This window comes from Gossypium hirsutum, chromosome A08, assembly GCF_007990345.1.
Source record: "Gossypium hirsutum isolate 1008001.06 chromosome A08, Gossypium_hirsutum_v2.1, whole genome shotgun sequence".
In the NCBI taxonomy this organism is placed as follows: Eukaryota; Viridiplantae; Streptophyta; class Magnoliopsida; order Malvales; family Malvaceae; genus Gossypium; species Gossypium hirsutum.
In genome coordinates, this window is record NC_053431.1 from 29,662,149 (window position 1) to 29,680,007 (window position 17,859).

A 17,859-nucleotide genomic window follows, 5' to 3' on the forward strand; every position below is an offset into this window, starting at 1 on the left:
ATATATAAATTAAAAACAATATAAATTAAGAAACAATCACTTATATACCTAAAAAATTTTAAAAATTATTTTAAATAATAGTATTTAAATTTTTTTATTTAAATAAATAATTTTTTAAAATTTAACTAATATTTAAAAGAATTAGATAAAATTTGAAATCTTAAATTTTTTTTAAATTTTTAATTCTTTAAAATTTGAAATTATTTAATATATAGATTAAAAAACAATCAGTCACATACCAAAAAAACTTTAAAATTATTTTAAATAATAGTATTTCAAATTTTTAACATATATTTTTCACACTAATTACCCTAAACCCTAAACCCTATAACTCATAAACCCCTAACTATTGACCCATAAACCCTAAACCATAAAACATAAATCCTAAACTTTTACCCCTTAACCTCTAACCCTTACCTCCTATCATCTAAACTTTAAACGATTAAAGTTTAGCATATATTTTTATAATTTTGAAATGATTAAATCAAAAATTTTCCACTATTCAAAGGGATAAAGTGCAATTTTACCTTTAAAATGTAACAGCCCAATTTTTAGTAGTGTCAGAATAGTGATTTGAGATCACTAAAATTGATGAAAAAGTTAGAAAAATTTATTAATTAATAATTATAAGTTAAGTGTGATTTTAGAAATATTTTTAAATCAGTGAATTTTGTGATTTAAAAGAAATTATTAGGTAAATTGGGTCGAAAACGAGATATAGAGACCTCGATATTATAAACTGAGCCGTAAATATTTATAAAAATATTTACGGAGTGTCAACAGGATAATATTAAAGTTTCGTTAAGAAATTTTAACGCTTTGATAGTTAATTATGAAAAAGGACTAAATTGAAGTAAGGATAAAAGTTTAATTATAGATTAAAGAAAAGTTAAAGGACCAAATAGGCAATTATGCCTTTTTCTAAAGTTGAGGCGGCATAACAAAAGAAAAATCTAAGATATTTTTAATTTAAAATATATATTATATTATACATGCGTAAGTAATAATTATGTTTTTATATTATATTATTATTAATATATTATATTATATTATATTATATTATATTATATTATATTATATTATATTATATTATATTATATTATATTATTATTATATATATATGACAAAGAAAGAAAGAAAAGAAACAGAGAGCAAAACAAAACAGAGAAGGGAGAAAGAAAGAAACAGAGAGCAAAACGAAACAGAGAAGGAAGGAAGGAAAGAAAAAAAGAAAAGAAAAAGGGAAATTTGGGGTTTTAAGGTTCAAAGTAATTTGGTAAGTCAATTTAATCCCCTTTTCTCTTAATTTTGATATTTTTTTTGAAATCCTAGAATAAAATACTACTTGATTTAAGTTGAAATTTTGGAAGTTAGTAGATTATTAAGCATGGTTCATGTTGAATAAATTGTTAAATTAGGGATGTATTTGATAGAATTTTTTATTGGAATTGAATAAAGGATTGAATTGTAAACTAAACTATAAGTTTTGAATTTTAGGGATTAATTTGAAATAAATTCGGAATTATGAAAACATGATAAAAATTAAATAGTTAAATATGAGTTTAGCAAGAAATTGGGTAGAATAAGGGTATGAATTGAGAAAGAAAAATATATAGGTTTAGTTAGGAGTTAAATTGATTTAATTTCAAGTTAGAAGTTAGTAAAGAATGTAATTGTAAAATAAAATATAAGTTTTGAATCGATAGGGATTAAATTGAAAGAATCCCGAAATTAGGGATTTATGGTGAAATTGAGGAATTAAATTGACTTTATAGTAAGAATTAAGAGAGAATATAGAGTAAGATTGGGAAAAATAAAATTAGTATTGGTAAGGGATTAAATTAGAATTTGGGTAAAGTTTAGGTATAAAAGGAAATATTTTAATGAAATTGTGTATTAATGATTTTAATTGTTTAATTACGTAGCTAATGTCGTGTACGAGTCATTGTCCGAGAAAGGAAAGGAGAAAGTGGACAAGGAGTGACTCGAGAGAAATTACGGTTAGTATTACTATAATTCGAATTTAATTATTAATCGTTGAAAATTAAATTAATATACACGATAAGCAAATTGAGGTGAGTTTCATAATTGAATTGAATAATATATATACATATTGATATTGAATTTATTGACAGTAATTATTGAATTTTGAATAATATGTTAGTAAATAAAAATAAGGAGAATATCAATATTTAATTGAATGAATTAAAATATGAATTGAATAAAGGAGATATTAAATTGAGATATGTGAATATGTGAATTGTGTATTGTGTATTGATTGAAAAGTGGTTTGAATTGAATCGAAGTATGATTATATGTGAATATCTGAAATATGTATTGGTATTGAATTGTATATTGATTTGAAAGTGGGAAGTGAATCTGAGTTGAATTGCGATTAAATCGAAAGTGAATTTGAAATAGAAAAATGTATTGAAACAAATGGTGATTAAATGGGAATGATTTGAATTGAAAGTATGAGAAAGTGATTGAATTGAAATGTGATTCGGAAACCCTATTAACTAGTCGGGCTGAGTCGGATATAGTTGGCATGCCATAGGATTGGAAGAGTTCAGGGATACTTCGACCTTGAGTCGATGAGACACTGGGTGTCATACTATTACTTCGGATAGATTCGATGAGGTACTGGGTACCAACTTACTTCGGCTTGGCCGATGAGACACTGGGTGTCAACTATTGCTTCGAACTATCCGATGAGGCACTGGGTGCCATTCTGGTGTGTTTGGTTGGATCCGTGTATCCGCCAAGGTCCGAGTCTTGTTAATAGGGGTAAATAATTGAAATGAGAAAATTGAATAAATGTGATTGATTGAGCTATGGGAAGAAACGAAAAAGTGAAGTTGTGAATTGATGTGTGAATTGGAAATCGAAATAAGAGATTTAAAGATATGAGCCCAAAGTTCATGATGTGATAAAGAGTAAATTTTGTTATATGATATTAGTGAGTACAAATTGCAATAAAATTTATATTGAATATAAATTAAATGAAATGAATTGTATATGAATTGAAATGAACTATTGGAATGAGATGTAAAGAAAATCCCATGGAATTGAGATAGTGAAATAAGGTATGAATACAATTAAATACAAGATTTGAATTATAGCTTATTGTTATTAATTATCAAGTTGATTTAATGCATGAGATAATTAATGAATAATTGTAGACATAAATAAAATGTATATAATTTATCGATTAATGTTATTAATTCGAATTATGGTAATACCACTGAGTATTTCCATACTCAGCGTACGGTTGTTTCCGTGCGCAGGTTAGGTCAAAGTCGGATTGTTGAATCAGCATCCAAAGCCGATTCTGAGCTAATTGTGGTGGTGAACATTTCTTTTAGTTATGGCATGTATAGGAATTTAGTAATTTTGTATATTTGTAAATATGATTTTACTATAGAATGATGTGTAAGTGTTTGATGATGAATGGTTGTTTAAATGGTCAAGGATGAAGTTAATTATTGTTATAAAAGTCTAAGTGATAAATTAGGTATGAAAATCACTAAAAATGGTATAAAAATATTTATGAGTTGTAGTTTATATGTGTAGAATCCCTATTGAGTCTATTTTCTGTAGAAATAAGTGGTAATATCATATGAAAATCCTATAATGAGAAAATTTATTTTTAGTACCAAGGGGTCAGGACAGTCGAGTGAAGAAACAGGGGAGAATTTAACTAATAAACTGTATTAATTGGTCAAACCAAGAATTCTGAAAATTTTTATGGTAGAAAGATATATGAGTCTAGTTTCAGGAAAAATTTACGAAATTAAATTTGGAGTTCCGTAGCTCGAGTTATAATCAATTTAGTAACTGCTACGCGATTGGACAGATTACTGTAAACAGTGAAATTAATTTTTAAAACGAATTTTTATGCCCCGAATTAGTAAGATAAGCTAAGTAATGCATCGTACTCGATTCCGGCAACGGTCTCGGGTAAGGGGTGTTACATAAAATTTTTAAAATTTTCGAAAAATCAAAATAGAAAATTTTTCATTTTTAGAGGAGCAAAGACCCTTTCAACCCCCTTCATATGCCCCTAAATATATATTAATTATATGGTTTAGGATTTAATTATTGAATATGATTCACTTGAGATTAACATACTATATATCCATGGTCATTAAACCTTAAACCATAAAACCCTAAACCATAGACCTTATACCTTAAATATTAAACCCTAAACCCCAAAATAAATTTAATCAATATTAAGTATTGCTTCCATAAATTATTATGAACATAAGTTTTTACATTAATATCTATGTATATACACATCAACATCCATATGATGTTTTTGGGGGTTTAAGGTTTTAGGGGTTATAGTTTAGTATTTAGGGTTTTTTAAGGTTTAGGGGTTATAGATTAGTGTTTATGATTTTTTTGGGGTTTTAAGAGTTATATGACTTTTAGCGGCGTTTTACAAAAAACGCCGCTATTGCTCTGTTTTTAGCTGCGTTTTTGCTAAAATGCCGCTAATGTATAATTTTTGCGGCGTTTTATAAAACGCCGCTAAAGCCCTATTTTCCTGTAGTGTATATGTCCCCTATCGAGAAAAGTGTCGTACCAACGAATCAAATGGTTTATAATTAGTGATCGACACCTTGAGTACTTTGGTCGTGACACTAGGGGCTAATATGCCCTCAACTAAATTACGATTCTATACCCTCCCATCCACTATCATAAGCTTGTTCACTGGCATAGATTCACAACCAGACAATGGCCCCAAGCTTGCAAAAAAGCTCTAAATGTAACACCCCTAGCCCATATTCGTTGTCAGATTAAGGTTACAGAGTATTACTGAACAAACAGAACGTTAAACATACATTTCATACATCATTGTAAACATATTAAAATATATTCATTCATAAACATATCGTCCCTTAATCGAGCCCTCGAGGCCCTAATAACATCTTAGAAACAATTCGGGACCAAATTAGAAATATTTGGAAAGTTTAAGAAAAAGTTAGAAAAAAATTTGACTGTGTGCTTCACATAAATGTGTGTCTCATGCCGTGTAACCTTTGGAATAAGGACGCACGGTCGTGTCCCAACCCATGTCCTCACCTGTGTAACTCTCTGAGTAGGGTTACGCAGCCGTGTCACACGCCTGTGTGCCAGGCCGTGTGCTAGGTTGTGTAACTCTAGAAATAGCTTCACACGCCCATGTGCCAGGCCGTGTGCTACTTGACTTGTATACAATAGAACCTACAAGGGACACAAGGCTGTGTCGCTAGGCTGTGTGTAACACCCCGAACCCGAGACCGTCACCGGAGTCGAACACGAGGTGTTAACAGACTTTAAACCACTTATAAAAAAATTTCCCAGACACTGCCAATCTGGGTACTAGTCGCTTAAAAAATCATATCTTGAGTTCAGAAACTCGGAATCCAGTTCCGTAAATTTTCCCTGAAACTAGACTCATATGCCCATCTACATATTTTTTTCTAGAATTTTTGGTTGGGCCAATTAGTACAGTTTATTAGTCAAATTCTCCCATGTTATAGGGATCGACTACACTGACCTTTGCACATTACGACTTGGATATCTCCCTGTACAGGGCTTCAATACTGATTTCGTTTGTTTCTATAGAAACTAGACTCAAAGAGGAATCTATACATATATGGCATGACTCCTAATTATCTCCGGTTAATTTATAATGAATTTCCAAAGTCGAAACAGGGAATCCAGAAACCGTTCTGGCCCTGTCTTACGAGAACCTGAATATCTCTTAACATACTGTCCATATGATCGTTTCGTTACTTTCTATGAAAATAGATTCATCAAGGTTCGTTTACATAATTTATTCACTATTTAATTCCCTTCCTACTATTTTTAGTGATTTTCCAAATCTACATCACTGCTGCTGTCAGCATCTGCCTTTAAGGTAGACTTTACCTATTTCATAGTTTCCATGATTCAACTAGCCCTTTTAGCATAAATAGCACAAATTATGATAGTGATTAACCATTCCCATGGCCAATCCTTGTTAAGCATATCCACACCTCTCAATAACCATATCCATACCAAATGATTATAACATTATACTCAAACATATATAAGCCACTTTCGCATGGCTATCCAAAATTATACAAGTCCAAAGGGTCCATGACCCCAACAAAAAGGGTAGTCCTATACATGCCATTTCGAAGTTCAACCAAAATTGTACCAAAAGGGGGCTTTGATGGTGTGGGCGACTTCGACTTCAAAATCCCGAGTCCGATAGCTGGAGAACCAAAATCTATAAAACAGAGAATCAAGGAGACGGAGTAAGCAATTTATGCTTAGTAAGTTTTGAGCAAGGGATTCCAGCACAACAAAAGTATAGCATTCATGTAGCTAAACGGATAATTTCATATGCACAATTTTTCAATATCATACTTACTTCACATTACCAACCCTTTTATTCATACACAAAGATCAACTTAGCCAAAGGCCGGTAGCTCATTTATCAACTGAGCGAATACTTATTTGTAAGGGCTCAACTAATTCAAAGCACATACGAAACATACCTTAATGTTGGGATGTTTCAAGCGTATTAACTGAAATTTTTACAGCAAGATCATTCATTCCCAAATCACGTACCTTCGGAATTTAACCGGATATAGCTACTCGTTCAAATGCCTTCGGGACATAGCCCGGTTATAGTAACTCGCACAAATGCCTTCGGGACTTAACCAGGATTTAGTAACTCGCACAAATGCCTTCGGGACTTAACCCGGATTTAGTAACTCGCACAAATGCCTTCGGATCTTAGTCCGGATATGGTCACCTAGCACAAAGCCTTCGGGACTTAGCCCGGACATCATTCAAATAACCATGCACATTTAACAATAAATCATGGCACATTCGTATTTCGTTTTCGTTAGCAAAACTCAAACACAAGACACTTATCATTCTTGCAATTTCGGCTCAATAGCCACACACAAAGAGCATGATTTTGATTTGCTTAAAACATGATCTAATCAAATCATAATTTAAGCTCTTTTACTCAAGAACTTACCTCGTATGTTGTCGAACGATTCCGATAGCTATTCGACCACTTTTTCCTTCCCTTTATCGGATTTAGTTCCCCTTTGCTCTTGAGCTTAATTAAACAAATAAATTGATTTAATCATTTGAGCATCGAAAAGAGGAACACAAGGCACTTAGCCCATATTTATACATTAGACATTAAAGTCACATATGTACGGAAATCATGAATCAAACTCAACATTTTAGCTAATTTTCCCCCCTGGCCGAATTTTCTAAGCCAAGACAAAAGCATCAATATGCTTGCCTCTAACCGAATACATGCAACACCAATCTCCTTCCTATGGCCGAATATGCATGTCTATGTTGGGGCCGATTGCAACACTTAATACATTCTACAAGTATGGTCACTTGTATTGACTAAACACCATTTTGTTTCAAGTTCAAAACTTGGCTAATACACACATATATACACTAGTAAAGCATCCTCTCCCTTTCCATCAATTTAACACATGCATTACTCATTAATATACAAAAATTATATTCGGCCTTAGCACACAACTTGCTAGCCGATTTTTCTCCATCTAGCAACCAATGCACATATGTGCTCACTCAAAAATGCTAAAAAGAAGATTCAAGAATCATCAATCCACCATCACATGCATCATTAACAAGCTTCATATTTAGCATGCAATGGCATTAACACAAAATCCACCTAGGCCGAATATCATCCCCATGACATAGCAAAGATTTGAACCATGGGCTAATTAGAACTCAAGCTAGCAACTAAAAACATGCATGAATCTCATGGCACAACCTCAAACATACCTTGATCTAGATACAAGTATGGCCAAACCTCCTCCTAATCCTCTTCCAAACCAAACATTAAGCAAGAACTCCTTCCTCCTTCCTTAGAATTTTCGGCCGAAAGAAGATGAAAAAGGATGAACAAAATTTTTCTTTTCTTTTCTTTTACTCACGGCAATGGGGGGCATGGATGAGACCATTCTTTTTTTTTCATCACTCCTCCCTTTCATTATTTAATTACCATGCTCATTATTTTATTGTTTCCACCCATGATGCACCAACACAACATGTCTATGACATGTCTTGCCCATCACACTTGGTCTACCATACTTGTCATGGCCGGCCACTACTAATAGAGGGGGGGAAATTGACATGCAAGTCCCCCCTTTTTCAACATGCACTAATAGGTCCTTATGCTTTGACCTATCACATTTCAAAATTTTCTCACATAAGTCCTATTTACTAAAACTCACATGCAATCGACTAAATTGAAGCTTGAAATTTCCACACATTCATAATTACATATTCTAGACAATAAATATCACATTCGAACATTTCGGTGACTCGGTTTAGCGGTCCCGAAACCACTTCCCGACTAGGGTCAATTTTGGGCTGTCACAACTCTCCCCCACTTAAGAAATTTTCGTCCCCGAAAATCTTACGATAAATAGGTTTGGGTATCGTTCTTTCATCGAGCTCGGTCTAAAACAATGGTGTACGACATTTACGACAGTACAAAGCCTCGTAAGGTGCCATCTTAATACTTGATTGAAAACTATTGTTGTAAGCGAATTCAATCAAAGGTAAATACCATTCCCATGAACTATTGAACTCGAGGATGCAACATCTCAACATATCCTCAAGTATCTGAATTATCCGCTCAGATTGACCATCGGTTTGGGGGTGAAAAGCAGTGCTAAAATGCAGCTTGGTACCCAAAGCTTCTTGCAATTTCCTCCAAAATCGTGAGGTGAATCTCAGACCTCTATCCGACACAATAGAAATAGGTACCCCGTGTAATCTCACAATCTGAGAAACGTACAATTCAGCTAGTTTATCCAATGAAAAATCCGTACGCACGGGGATAAAGTGAGCCGACTTAGTCAGTCTATCGACAACAACCCAAATCGCATCTTTCTTACTTGCTGACAATGGCAGTCTGGACACAAAGTCCATTGTGACTCGATCCCATTTCCACTCGGGTATCATGATCGGCTGAAGTAATCCTGAAGGCACTTGATGTTCTGCTTTCACTTGTTGACATATTAAACATCTCGAAACAAAGTCGGAGATGTCTCGTTTCATACCATGCCACCAAAACCGACGTTTCAAATCGTTGTACATTTTCGTACTCCCCGGGTGAATTGACATTCGGCTACAATGGGCTTCGTTCAGAATCATCGAAATGAGTTCCGAATTCCTTGGAACACACAAACGACTTCTGAACCTCAAACAATCATCATCATCAATTTGAAACTCCGATTCCTTGTTCGGAACACACTCAGCCCGTTTTGCAACCAATTCATCATCAACTTTCTGGGCTTCACGAATTTGATGAATCAATAATGGTTTGGCTTTTAATTCAGCTACTAACACATTGTCGGGTAGAACAGACAAGTGCACATTCATCGCTCGTAAAGCAAACAATGATTTCCGGCTTAAGGCGTCCGCAACCACATTAGCCTTTCCCGGGTGGTAATCAATGACAAGCTCGTAATCTTTCAACAACTCAAGCCAACGTCTTTGTCGCAGATTTAAGTCTCTTTGAGTCATCAAATATTTGAGACTTTTGTGATCCGAAAATACATGGCACTTTTCACCAAATAAGTAATGTCGCCATATTTTTAAAGCAAATACGATGGCAGCTAGTTCAAGATCATGGGTCGGATAATTTTTTTCTCATGTGGCTTTAATTGTCTCGACGCATAGGCCACCACTCGACCTTCTTGCATCAATACGCAACCCAACCCAAGTAGGGATGCGTCACTATAAATGACAAACTCTTTGCCTGATTCGGGTTGCACTAAAATTGGAGCTTCAGTCAAATAAGTTTTCAGTTGATCGAAACTTTTCTGACATTTCTCCGTCCATTCGAACTTAACATCCTTTTGAAGTAGCTTCGTCATTGGTGTGGCTATCATCGAAAAACCTTTTACAAATCGTCGGTAATAACCGGCGAGCCCCAGGAAGCTCCGAACATCGGTAATATTTCTTGGAGGCTTCCAGTTAAGTATGGCTGAAATTTTACTCGGGTCAACTCGAATACCCGATGCGGATACCACGTGACCCAAGAAGCTAACCTCTCTTAACCAGAACTCACACTTACTGAACTTAGCATATAACTGCTTATCCCGTAAAATTTGCAACACTAATCTCAGGTGCTCAGCATGTTCGGTCTCATCTCTTGAATAGACCAAGATGTCATCAATGAACACAACTACGAACCGATCCAAATATGGTCTGAAGATCCGATTCATCAAATCCATAAATACCGCAGGGGCATTAGTGAGCCCAAACGGCATCACTAAGAATTCGTAGTGACCATATCTCGTTCTGAAGGCAGTTTTGGGTATGTCCGAATCTCGAATTCGCAACTGATAATAGCCCGATCTCAAATCTATTTTTGAGAACACTGAGGCTCCCTTCAGTTGGTCGAACAAATCATCGATACGCGGTAATGGATATTTGTTCTTTATTGTCACTTTATTCAGCTGACGATAGTCAATGCACAACCTCATGGTTCCGTCCTTCTTTTTCACGAACAATACTGGTGCACCCCAAGGTGAGAAACTTGGTCGAGCGAAACCTCTATCCGTCAATTCTTGCAACTGAGCTTTCAACTCTTTTAACTCGGTTGGTGCCATACGATACGGAGCTATCGAAATCAGCGTAGTCCTAGGTACAAGCTCAATACCAAACTCTATCTCCCGAACAGGTGGTAAACCCGGTAATTCTTCAGGAAAAACATCCGGGTATTCACAAACCACCGGCACAGATTCGGGTTTCTTTTCTAATTCTTTGTCATCAAGTACATACGCAAGGTATGCTTCGCACCCTTTCCTTACATATTTCTGGGCCAACATTGAGGATATTACAACTGACAACCCCTTTAAGTCCGTAGACTCAACTCGGATCATCTCGTTATTTGCGCACCTCAAATCAATAGTCTTGCTTTTGCAATTCACAACCGCATCATGCGCGGTCAACCAATCCAAACCAAGAATAACATCAAATTCATCAAACGGCAAAAGCATCAAGTCCGCCAGAAAACAGGAACCTCGAATTACTAGGGGACATTTCTTACACACTTTGTCGACAAGCACGTAACGACCCAAGGGATTTGACACCCGAATTACGAACTCAGTAGACTCAATAGGTAAAGTCTTACTGGATGCTAAGGTTTCACATATGTAAGAATGAGTAGAACCGGGGTCAATCAAAGCAATTACATTAGTATCAAAGAGAGTAAAAGTACCGGTAATAACATCAGGCGAAGAAGCATCCTCGCGGGCACGTATAGCATAAGCTCTAGCAGGCGCACGAGCCTCGGATCTGGTCGTAGCATCTCTAGATCCTCTCTGACCACCACTAGCATTGCCCGTATTTCTAGATGGTCTACCTCGAGCAGTGGTAGCACCCGGTTTCCCACTCTGATTTACATTCTGTTCAGACAACCTCGGGCAATCTTTAATGAAGTGGTCAACTGATCCGCACTTGTAACAGGAGCGGTCAGGGAATCTACAACTCCCCGAATGCCATTTACCGCAATATCGACATTTCGTTCTGTCTCGACGTTCATTCCCAACACTGGCGACCGAAGTGCCTCGTGTACCCACAGGGGGTCAATCACGATCTCGTCTAAAAAGGCCCGAAGTGCCTCTAGACCGGCCCACATCATCTCGAAATTTCTTCGATGCCTGTTGAAGAGACTTTCCCGAGGATCTTTTACGAAACTCTCCAGTTCCCACATCAACTTTTTGTTTTTCTTTTCTAAGCTCTTCGGCTTTACAAGCTCGCTCGACAAGTACTACGAACTCTCGTATTTCAAGAATGCCCACGAACATTTTTATATCTTCATTCAGCCCATCCTCAAAGCGTTTACACATGATAGCCTCGGACGAAACACATTGCCGAGCATACCTACTAAGTCTAACAAATTTTCGCTCGTAATCAGTAACTGACATAGAACCTTGCTTAAGCTCAAGAAATTCCTTCCGTTTTTGATCAACAAATCTCTGACTGATATACTTTTTCCGAAACTCAGTTTGGAAAAACTCCCAAGTTACTTGCTCTCGGGGCACAACAGAAGTCAGAGTACTCCACCAATAGTAGGCAGAATCGCGTAGCAAGGAGATAGTACACTTTAGGCATTCATCGGGTGTACAAGATAGCTCATCGAGTACCCGGATAGTGTTGTCCAACCAAAATTTAGCTTGCTCGGGCATCGTCGCTATCCGTAGCTTTAAATTCAGTAGCCCCATGTTTTCGGATTCTGTCAACTGGGGGCTTATTTGACCTTATTTGGTCAGTTTCCGGAGGTATTGTAGGTGCGGGGGTGGTATTAGTCGGGAATGGAGGTTGTGGAACAGCCGTATTAGTTCGAATGTATTGGTTGAACCAATCATTCATCACGCTATAGAAAGCTTGTCTAGCTTCATCATTCGGGTTACTAGCATTAGGTTGAGAGTCCGCCGGCGCTGTCCCTTGTGCGGGAGCAGGCGCTACACTCTCAAGATCATCAGCTACCGCTCGGTCGGGATCGGGATCCATTACTATAAATAAACACATTTACAATTGTCAGAAATCACCACACTATCAAATAATCACATAAAATGGCATGTATAGCTAGACCCAATGCATTACGGTAGTCCTAGAATCGACTAAACCGTAGCTCTGATACCAATCAAATGTAACACCCCGAACCCGAGACCGTCACCGAAGTCGAACACGAGGTGTTAACAGACTTTAAACCACTTATAAAAAATTTCCCAGACACTGCCAATCTGCGTACTAGTCGCTTAAAAAATCATATCTTGAGTTCAGAAACTCGGAATCCAGTTCTGTAAATTTTCCCTGAAACTAGACTCATATTCCCATCTACATATTTTTTTCTAGAATTTTTGGTTGGGCCAATTAGTAAAGTTTATTAGTCAAAGTCTCCCATGTTACAGGGATCGACTACACTGACCTTTGCGCATTACGAGTTGGATATCTCCCTGTACAGGGCTTCAATACTGATGTCGTTTGTTTCTATAGAAACTAGACTCAAAGAGGAATCTATAAATATATGGCATGACTCCTAATTATCTCCGGTTAATTTATAATGAATTTCCAAATTCGAAACAGGGAATCCAGAAACCGTTCTGGCCCTGTCTTACGAGAACCTGAATATCTCTTAACATACTGTCCATATGATCGTTTCGTTACTTTTCTATGAAAATAGATTCATCAAGGTTCATTTACATACTTTATTCACTATTTAATTCCCTTCCTACTATTTTTAGTGATTTTCCAAATCTACATCACTGCTGCTGTCAGCATCTGCCTTTAAGGTAGACTTTACCTATTTCATAGTTTCCATGATTCAACTAGCCCTTTTAGCATAAATAGCACAAATTATGATAGTGATTAACCATTCCCATGGCCAATCCTTGTTAAGCATATCCACACCTCTCAATAACCATATCCATACCAAATGATTATAACATTATACTCAAACATATATAAGCCATTTTCGCATGGCTATCCAAAATTATACAAGTCCAAAGGGTCCATGACCCCCAACAAAAAGGGTAGTCCTATACATGCCATTTCGAAGTTCAACCAAAATTGTACCAAAAGAGGGGGGCTTTGATAGTGTGGGCGACTTCGACTTCAAAATCCCGAGTCCGATAGCTGGAGAACCAAAATCTATAAAACAGAGAATCAAGGAGACGGAGTAAGCAATTTATGCTTAGTAAGTTTTGAGCAAGGGATTCCAGCACAACAAAAGTATAGCATTCATGTAGCTAAACGGATAATTTCATATGCACAATTTTTCAATATCATACTTACTTCACATTACCAACCCTTTTATTCATACACAAAGATCAACTTAGCCAAAGGCCGGTAGCTCATTTATCAACTGAGCGAATACTTATTTGTAAGGGCTCAACTAATTCAAAGCACATACGAAACATACCTTAATGTTGGGATGTTTCAAGCGTATTAACTGAAATTTTTACAGCAAGATCATTCATTCCCAAATCACGTACCTTCGGAATTTAACCGGATATAGCCACTCGTTCAAATGCCTTCGGGACATAGCCCGGTTATAGTAACTCGCACAAATGCCTTCGGGACTTAACCCGGATTTAGTAACTCGCACAAATGCCTTCGGGACTTAACCCGGATTTAGTAACTCGCACAAATGCCTTCGGATCTTAGTCCGGATATGGTCACCTAGCACAAAGCCTTCGGGACTTAGCCCGGACATTATTCAAATAACCATGCACATTTAACAATAAATCATGGCACATTCGTATTTCGTTTTCGTTAGCAAAACTCAAGCACAAGACACTTATCATTCTTGCAATTTCGGCTCAATAGCCACACACAAAGAGCATGATTTTGATTTGCTTAAAACATGATCTAATCAAATCATAATTTAAGCTCTTTTACTCAAGAACTTACCTCGGATGTTGTCGAACGATTCCGATAGCTATTCGACCACTTTTTCCTTCCCTTTATCGGATTTAGTTCCCCTTTGCTCTTGAGCTTAATTAAACAAATAAATTGATTTAATCATTTGAGCATCGAAAAGAGGAACACAAGGCACTTAGCCCATATTTATACATTAGACATTAAAGTCACATATGTACGGAAATCATGAATCAAACTCAACATTTTAGCTAATTTTCCCCCCTGGCCGAATTTTCTAAGCCAAGACAAAAGCATCAATATGCTTGCCTCTAACCGAATACATGCAACACCAATCTCCTTCCTATGGCCGAATATGCATGTCTATGTTGGGGCCGATTGCAACACTTAATACATTCTACAAGTATGGTCACTTGTATTGACTAAACACCATTTTGTTTCAAGTTCAAAACTTGGCTAATACACACATATATACACTAGTAAAGCATCCTCTCCCTTTCCATCAATTTAACACATGCATTACTCATTAATATACAAAAATTATATTCGGCCTTAGCACACAACTTGCTAGCCGATTTTTCTCCATCTAGCAACCAATGCACATATGTGCTCACTCAAAAATGCTAAAAAGAAGATTCAAGAATCATCAATCCACCATCACATGCATCATTAACAAGCTTCATATTTAGCATGCAATGGCATTAACACAAAATCCACCTAGGCCGAATATCATCCCCATGACATAGCAAAGATTTGAACCATAGGCTAATTAGAACTCAAGCTAGCAACTAAAAACATGCATGAATCTCATGGCACAACCTCAAACATACCTTGATCTAGATACAAGTATGGCCAAACCTCCTCCTAATCCTCTTCCAAACCAAACATGAAGCAAGAACTCCTTCCTCCTTCCTTAGAATTTTCGGCCAAAAGAAGATGAAAAAGGATGAACAAAATTTTTCTTTTCTTTTCTTTTACTCACGGCAATGGGGGAGGCATGGATGAGACCATTCTTTTTTTTTTCATCACTCCTCCCTTTCATTATTTAATTACCATGCTCATTATTTTATTGTTTCCACCCATGATGCACCAACACAACATGTCTATGACATGTCTTGCCCATCACACTTGGTCTACCATACTTGTCATGGCCGGCCACTACTAATAGAGGGGGGGAAATTGACATGCAAGTCCCCCATTTTTCAACATGCACTAATAGGTCCTTATGCTTTGACCTATCACATTTCAAAATTTTCTCACATAAGTCCTATTTACTAAAACTCACATGCAATCGACTAAATCGAAGCTTGAAATTTTCACACATTCATAATTACATATTCTAGACAATAAATATCACATTCGAACATTTCGATGACTCGATTTAGCGGTCCCGAAACCACTTCCCGACTAGGGTCAATTTTGGGTTGTCACACTATGTGTCACACACGACTGAGAAACATGCCCGTGTCTCTATCCGCGTGGACCTAAAATGAACCTTAAACAACAAGTTTACCATTTCCAACTTACTTGGACTCTAAGCAAACCATTTATCAGCCAATTCATCTATTCAAAGTGACATTAAACAAGCCAAAAAAATATGCCAAATCAACCATCCTAAGTGCCTAACCAATGTATCCTAATTGATACCACAAGTATATACAATTATACATCAAAATGGGTCATCAATAAGCCTATTATAGTCACCTCAACTACAATATCACATTAACAAATACCATACATAATTTATATTAAAAAATCTTACCATACTCTTATATATCATGTAAGTTATCAATTTGCACATATGTTCATACTTAGCAATTTATATATTCAAACATTAGTAATAACATTCAAACCTATTACATGTCATATAATCTAAAATAAACATTCTAAAAACTACCGAATTATGCTGGATAGTGTGACTCGAGTGCTGATCCAATGTCCAAACTTCTGAATATCTACAAGAACATTAAATAACACAAGTAAGCTAAATGAAGCTTAGTAAGTTCAACGTATTAAAACTATAAATCTTACTGAAGTAAGTATAATAATTCAAACATTAACAATTCAACCACGAATGTTCCCTGTCATCCACAATCTCAACTGATAAATCACAAATGTTCAATTCAATACTCAAATATATAGCAAATCCCTCAAAATCATTAAACAAATTACTTTACCAAAATTTTTAGTTTGAAGAATGACTTACGGATAAGAATACATCGTCAGTCCAACTAAAACACACCAGATGCTCATAAGAGCCAATCCAAACGAAACACACCAATACTCATAAGAGCTAATTTAACCGGAACACACCAATGCTCATAAGAGCTAGTCCAACCGAAACACACCAAACAGAGAGTATAACATGAGAGTTCACAACAAATGTTGAACTTCAATTTACTCAGGAATCATGTATACATCACTCCATAACCATCTCCATTCCAATCCCCCATAACACACCATATCTCGACTATACTCTATCCCTTGTTCAATCCAATCCGAACACCAAATTCAATAACATTTCTCAAATAATCATTCATTATTGTAACATCCCAAATAATTTAATTATGCTTCTGTGAATATCTAACGCAATTGTGCATCCGCTTCAGTGGTTAAGTGTTCTGGGTGTGTTTGAGAGGTTTTGGGTTCAAGTCTCACCTTTTGAAATTTTTGTGATTTTTTGAATCAAGCTTTATCTTTATTCAGCGGGCTTATATAAAATTTTCTGTTAAAGCATATCAGAATGAGCCTGCTGGTTCGAGTGGTAAGAGAGTCAGTGTGTGGGAGGTTCCATGTTCGAAATCCTGCAAGAGCGAGGGTGTTTATTTATTTTTACTCGGTTGACTATTAGTGTTTCGGTGAAGCTAAAATTCTGAAGTGGTTGAGATTGAGGTGTTAATAGGAAGTTGGGATTATCAAGTTTGTTTTTAGTTTTTTTTTTCTTTTATTTTCCCAAAATTTCCCAAACTGACCTTTTTTCTCTGTTGCTCTTCCCCTTTGCGTTTTTCTTCTTTCCTTCGTCTTCCTCTCCATTCGTCGAATTGTATTTCCAAATAATCGATGGGTTTTGTTGGCTGATCGAAGCTGTGGCATTTGTGGCTCCTTTCTATTCAATTCCATTCACGATTTAATTCGGTGAGTTTGGGTAAGGTAATTTTGTTTTCACTTGTTAATTCGTTATTGACGGGTGTCGTTATGTCTTTTAAGAGAAAATCTAGGGACTCAGAATCGCTTGTCGGGGACTTAGTTTCATGGAAATTGTCGTTGTTCGATCGAAGCTAAGGGTTGGTTGCTTAATGAATGAATAACTCGTTTTGGGCTCGATTTTAGTTTAGTTTTAAACGACCAATCCAGTGCTTTATTGGTCGATCTTAGGTGCTGTAAGGTTCGAGAGTTTTTCTACATCGAAAATGTACCAGG

The 17,859-nt window shown here is 36.2% G+C and overlaps 1 long non-coding RNA gene across 1 annotated transcript; it reads left to right on the forward strand.

The window, feature by feature from the left end:
- The first annotated feature begins 1,225 nt into the window (after nucleotides 1-1,225).
- Nucleotides 1,226-3,470, forward strand: LOC107961264 (uncharacterized). The gene is made up of 3 exons (XR_001701245.2): nucleotides 1,226-1,276; nucleotides 1,926-2,000; nucleotides 3,288-3,470. It is a non-coding gene; the product is annotated as an uncharacterized lncRNA (long non-coding RNA).
- Nucleotides 3,471-17,859: the final 14,389 nt, after the last annotated feature.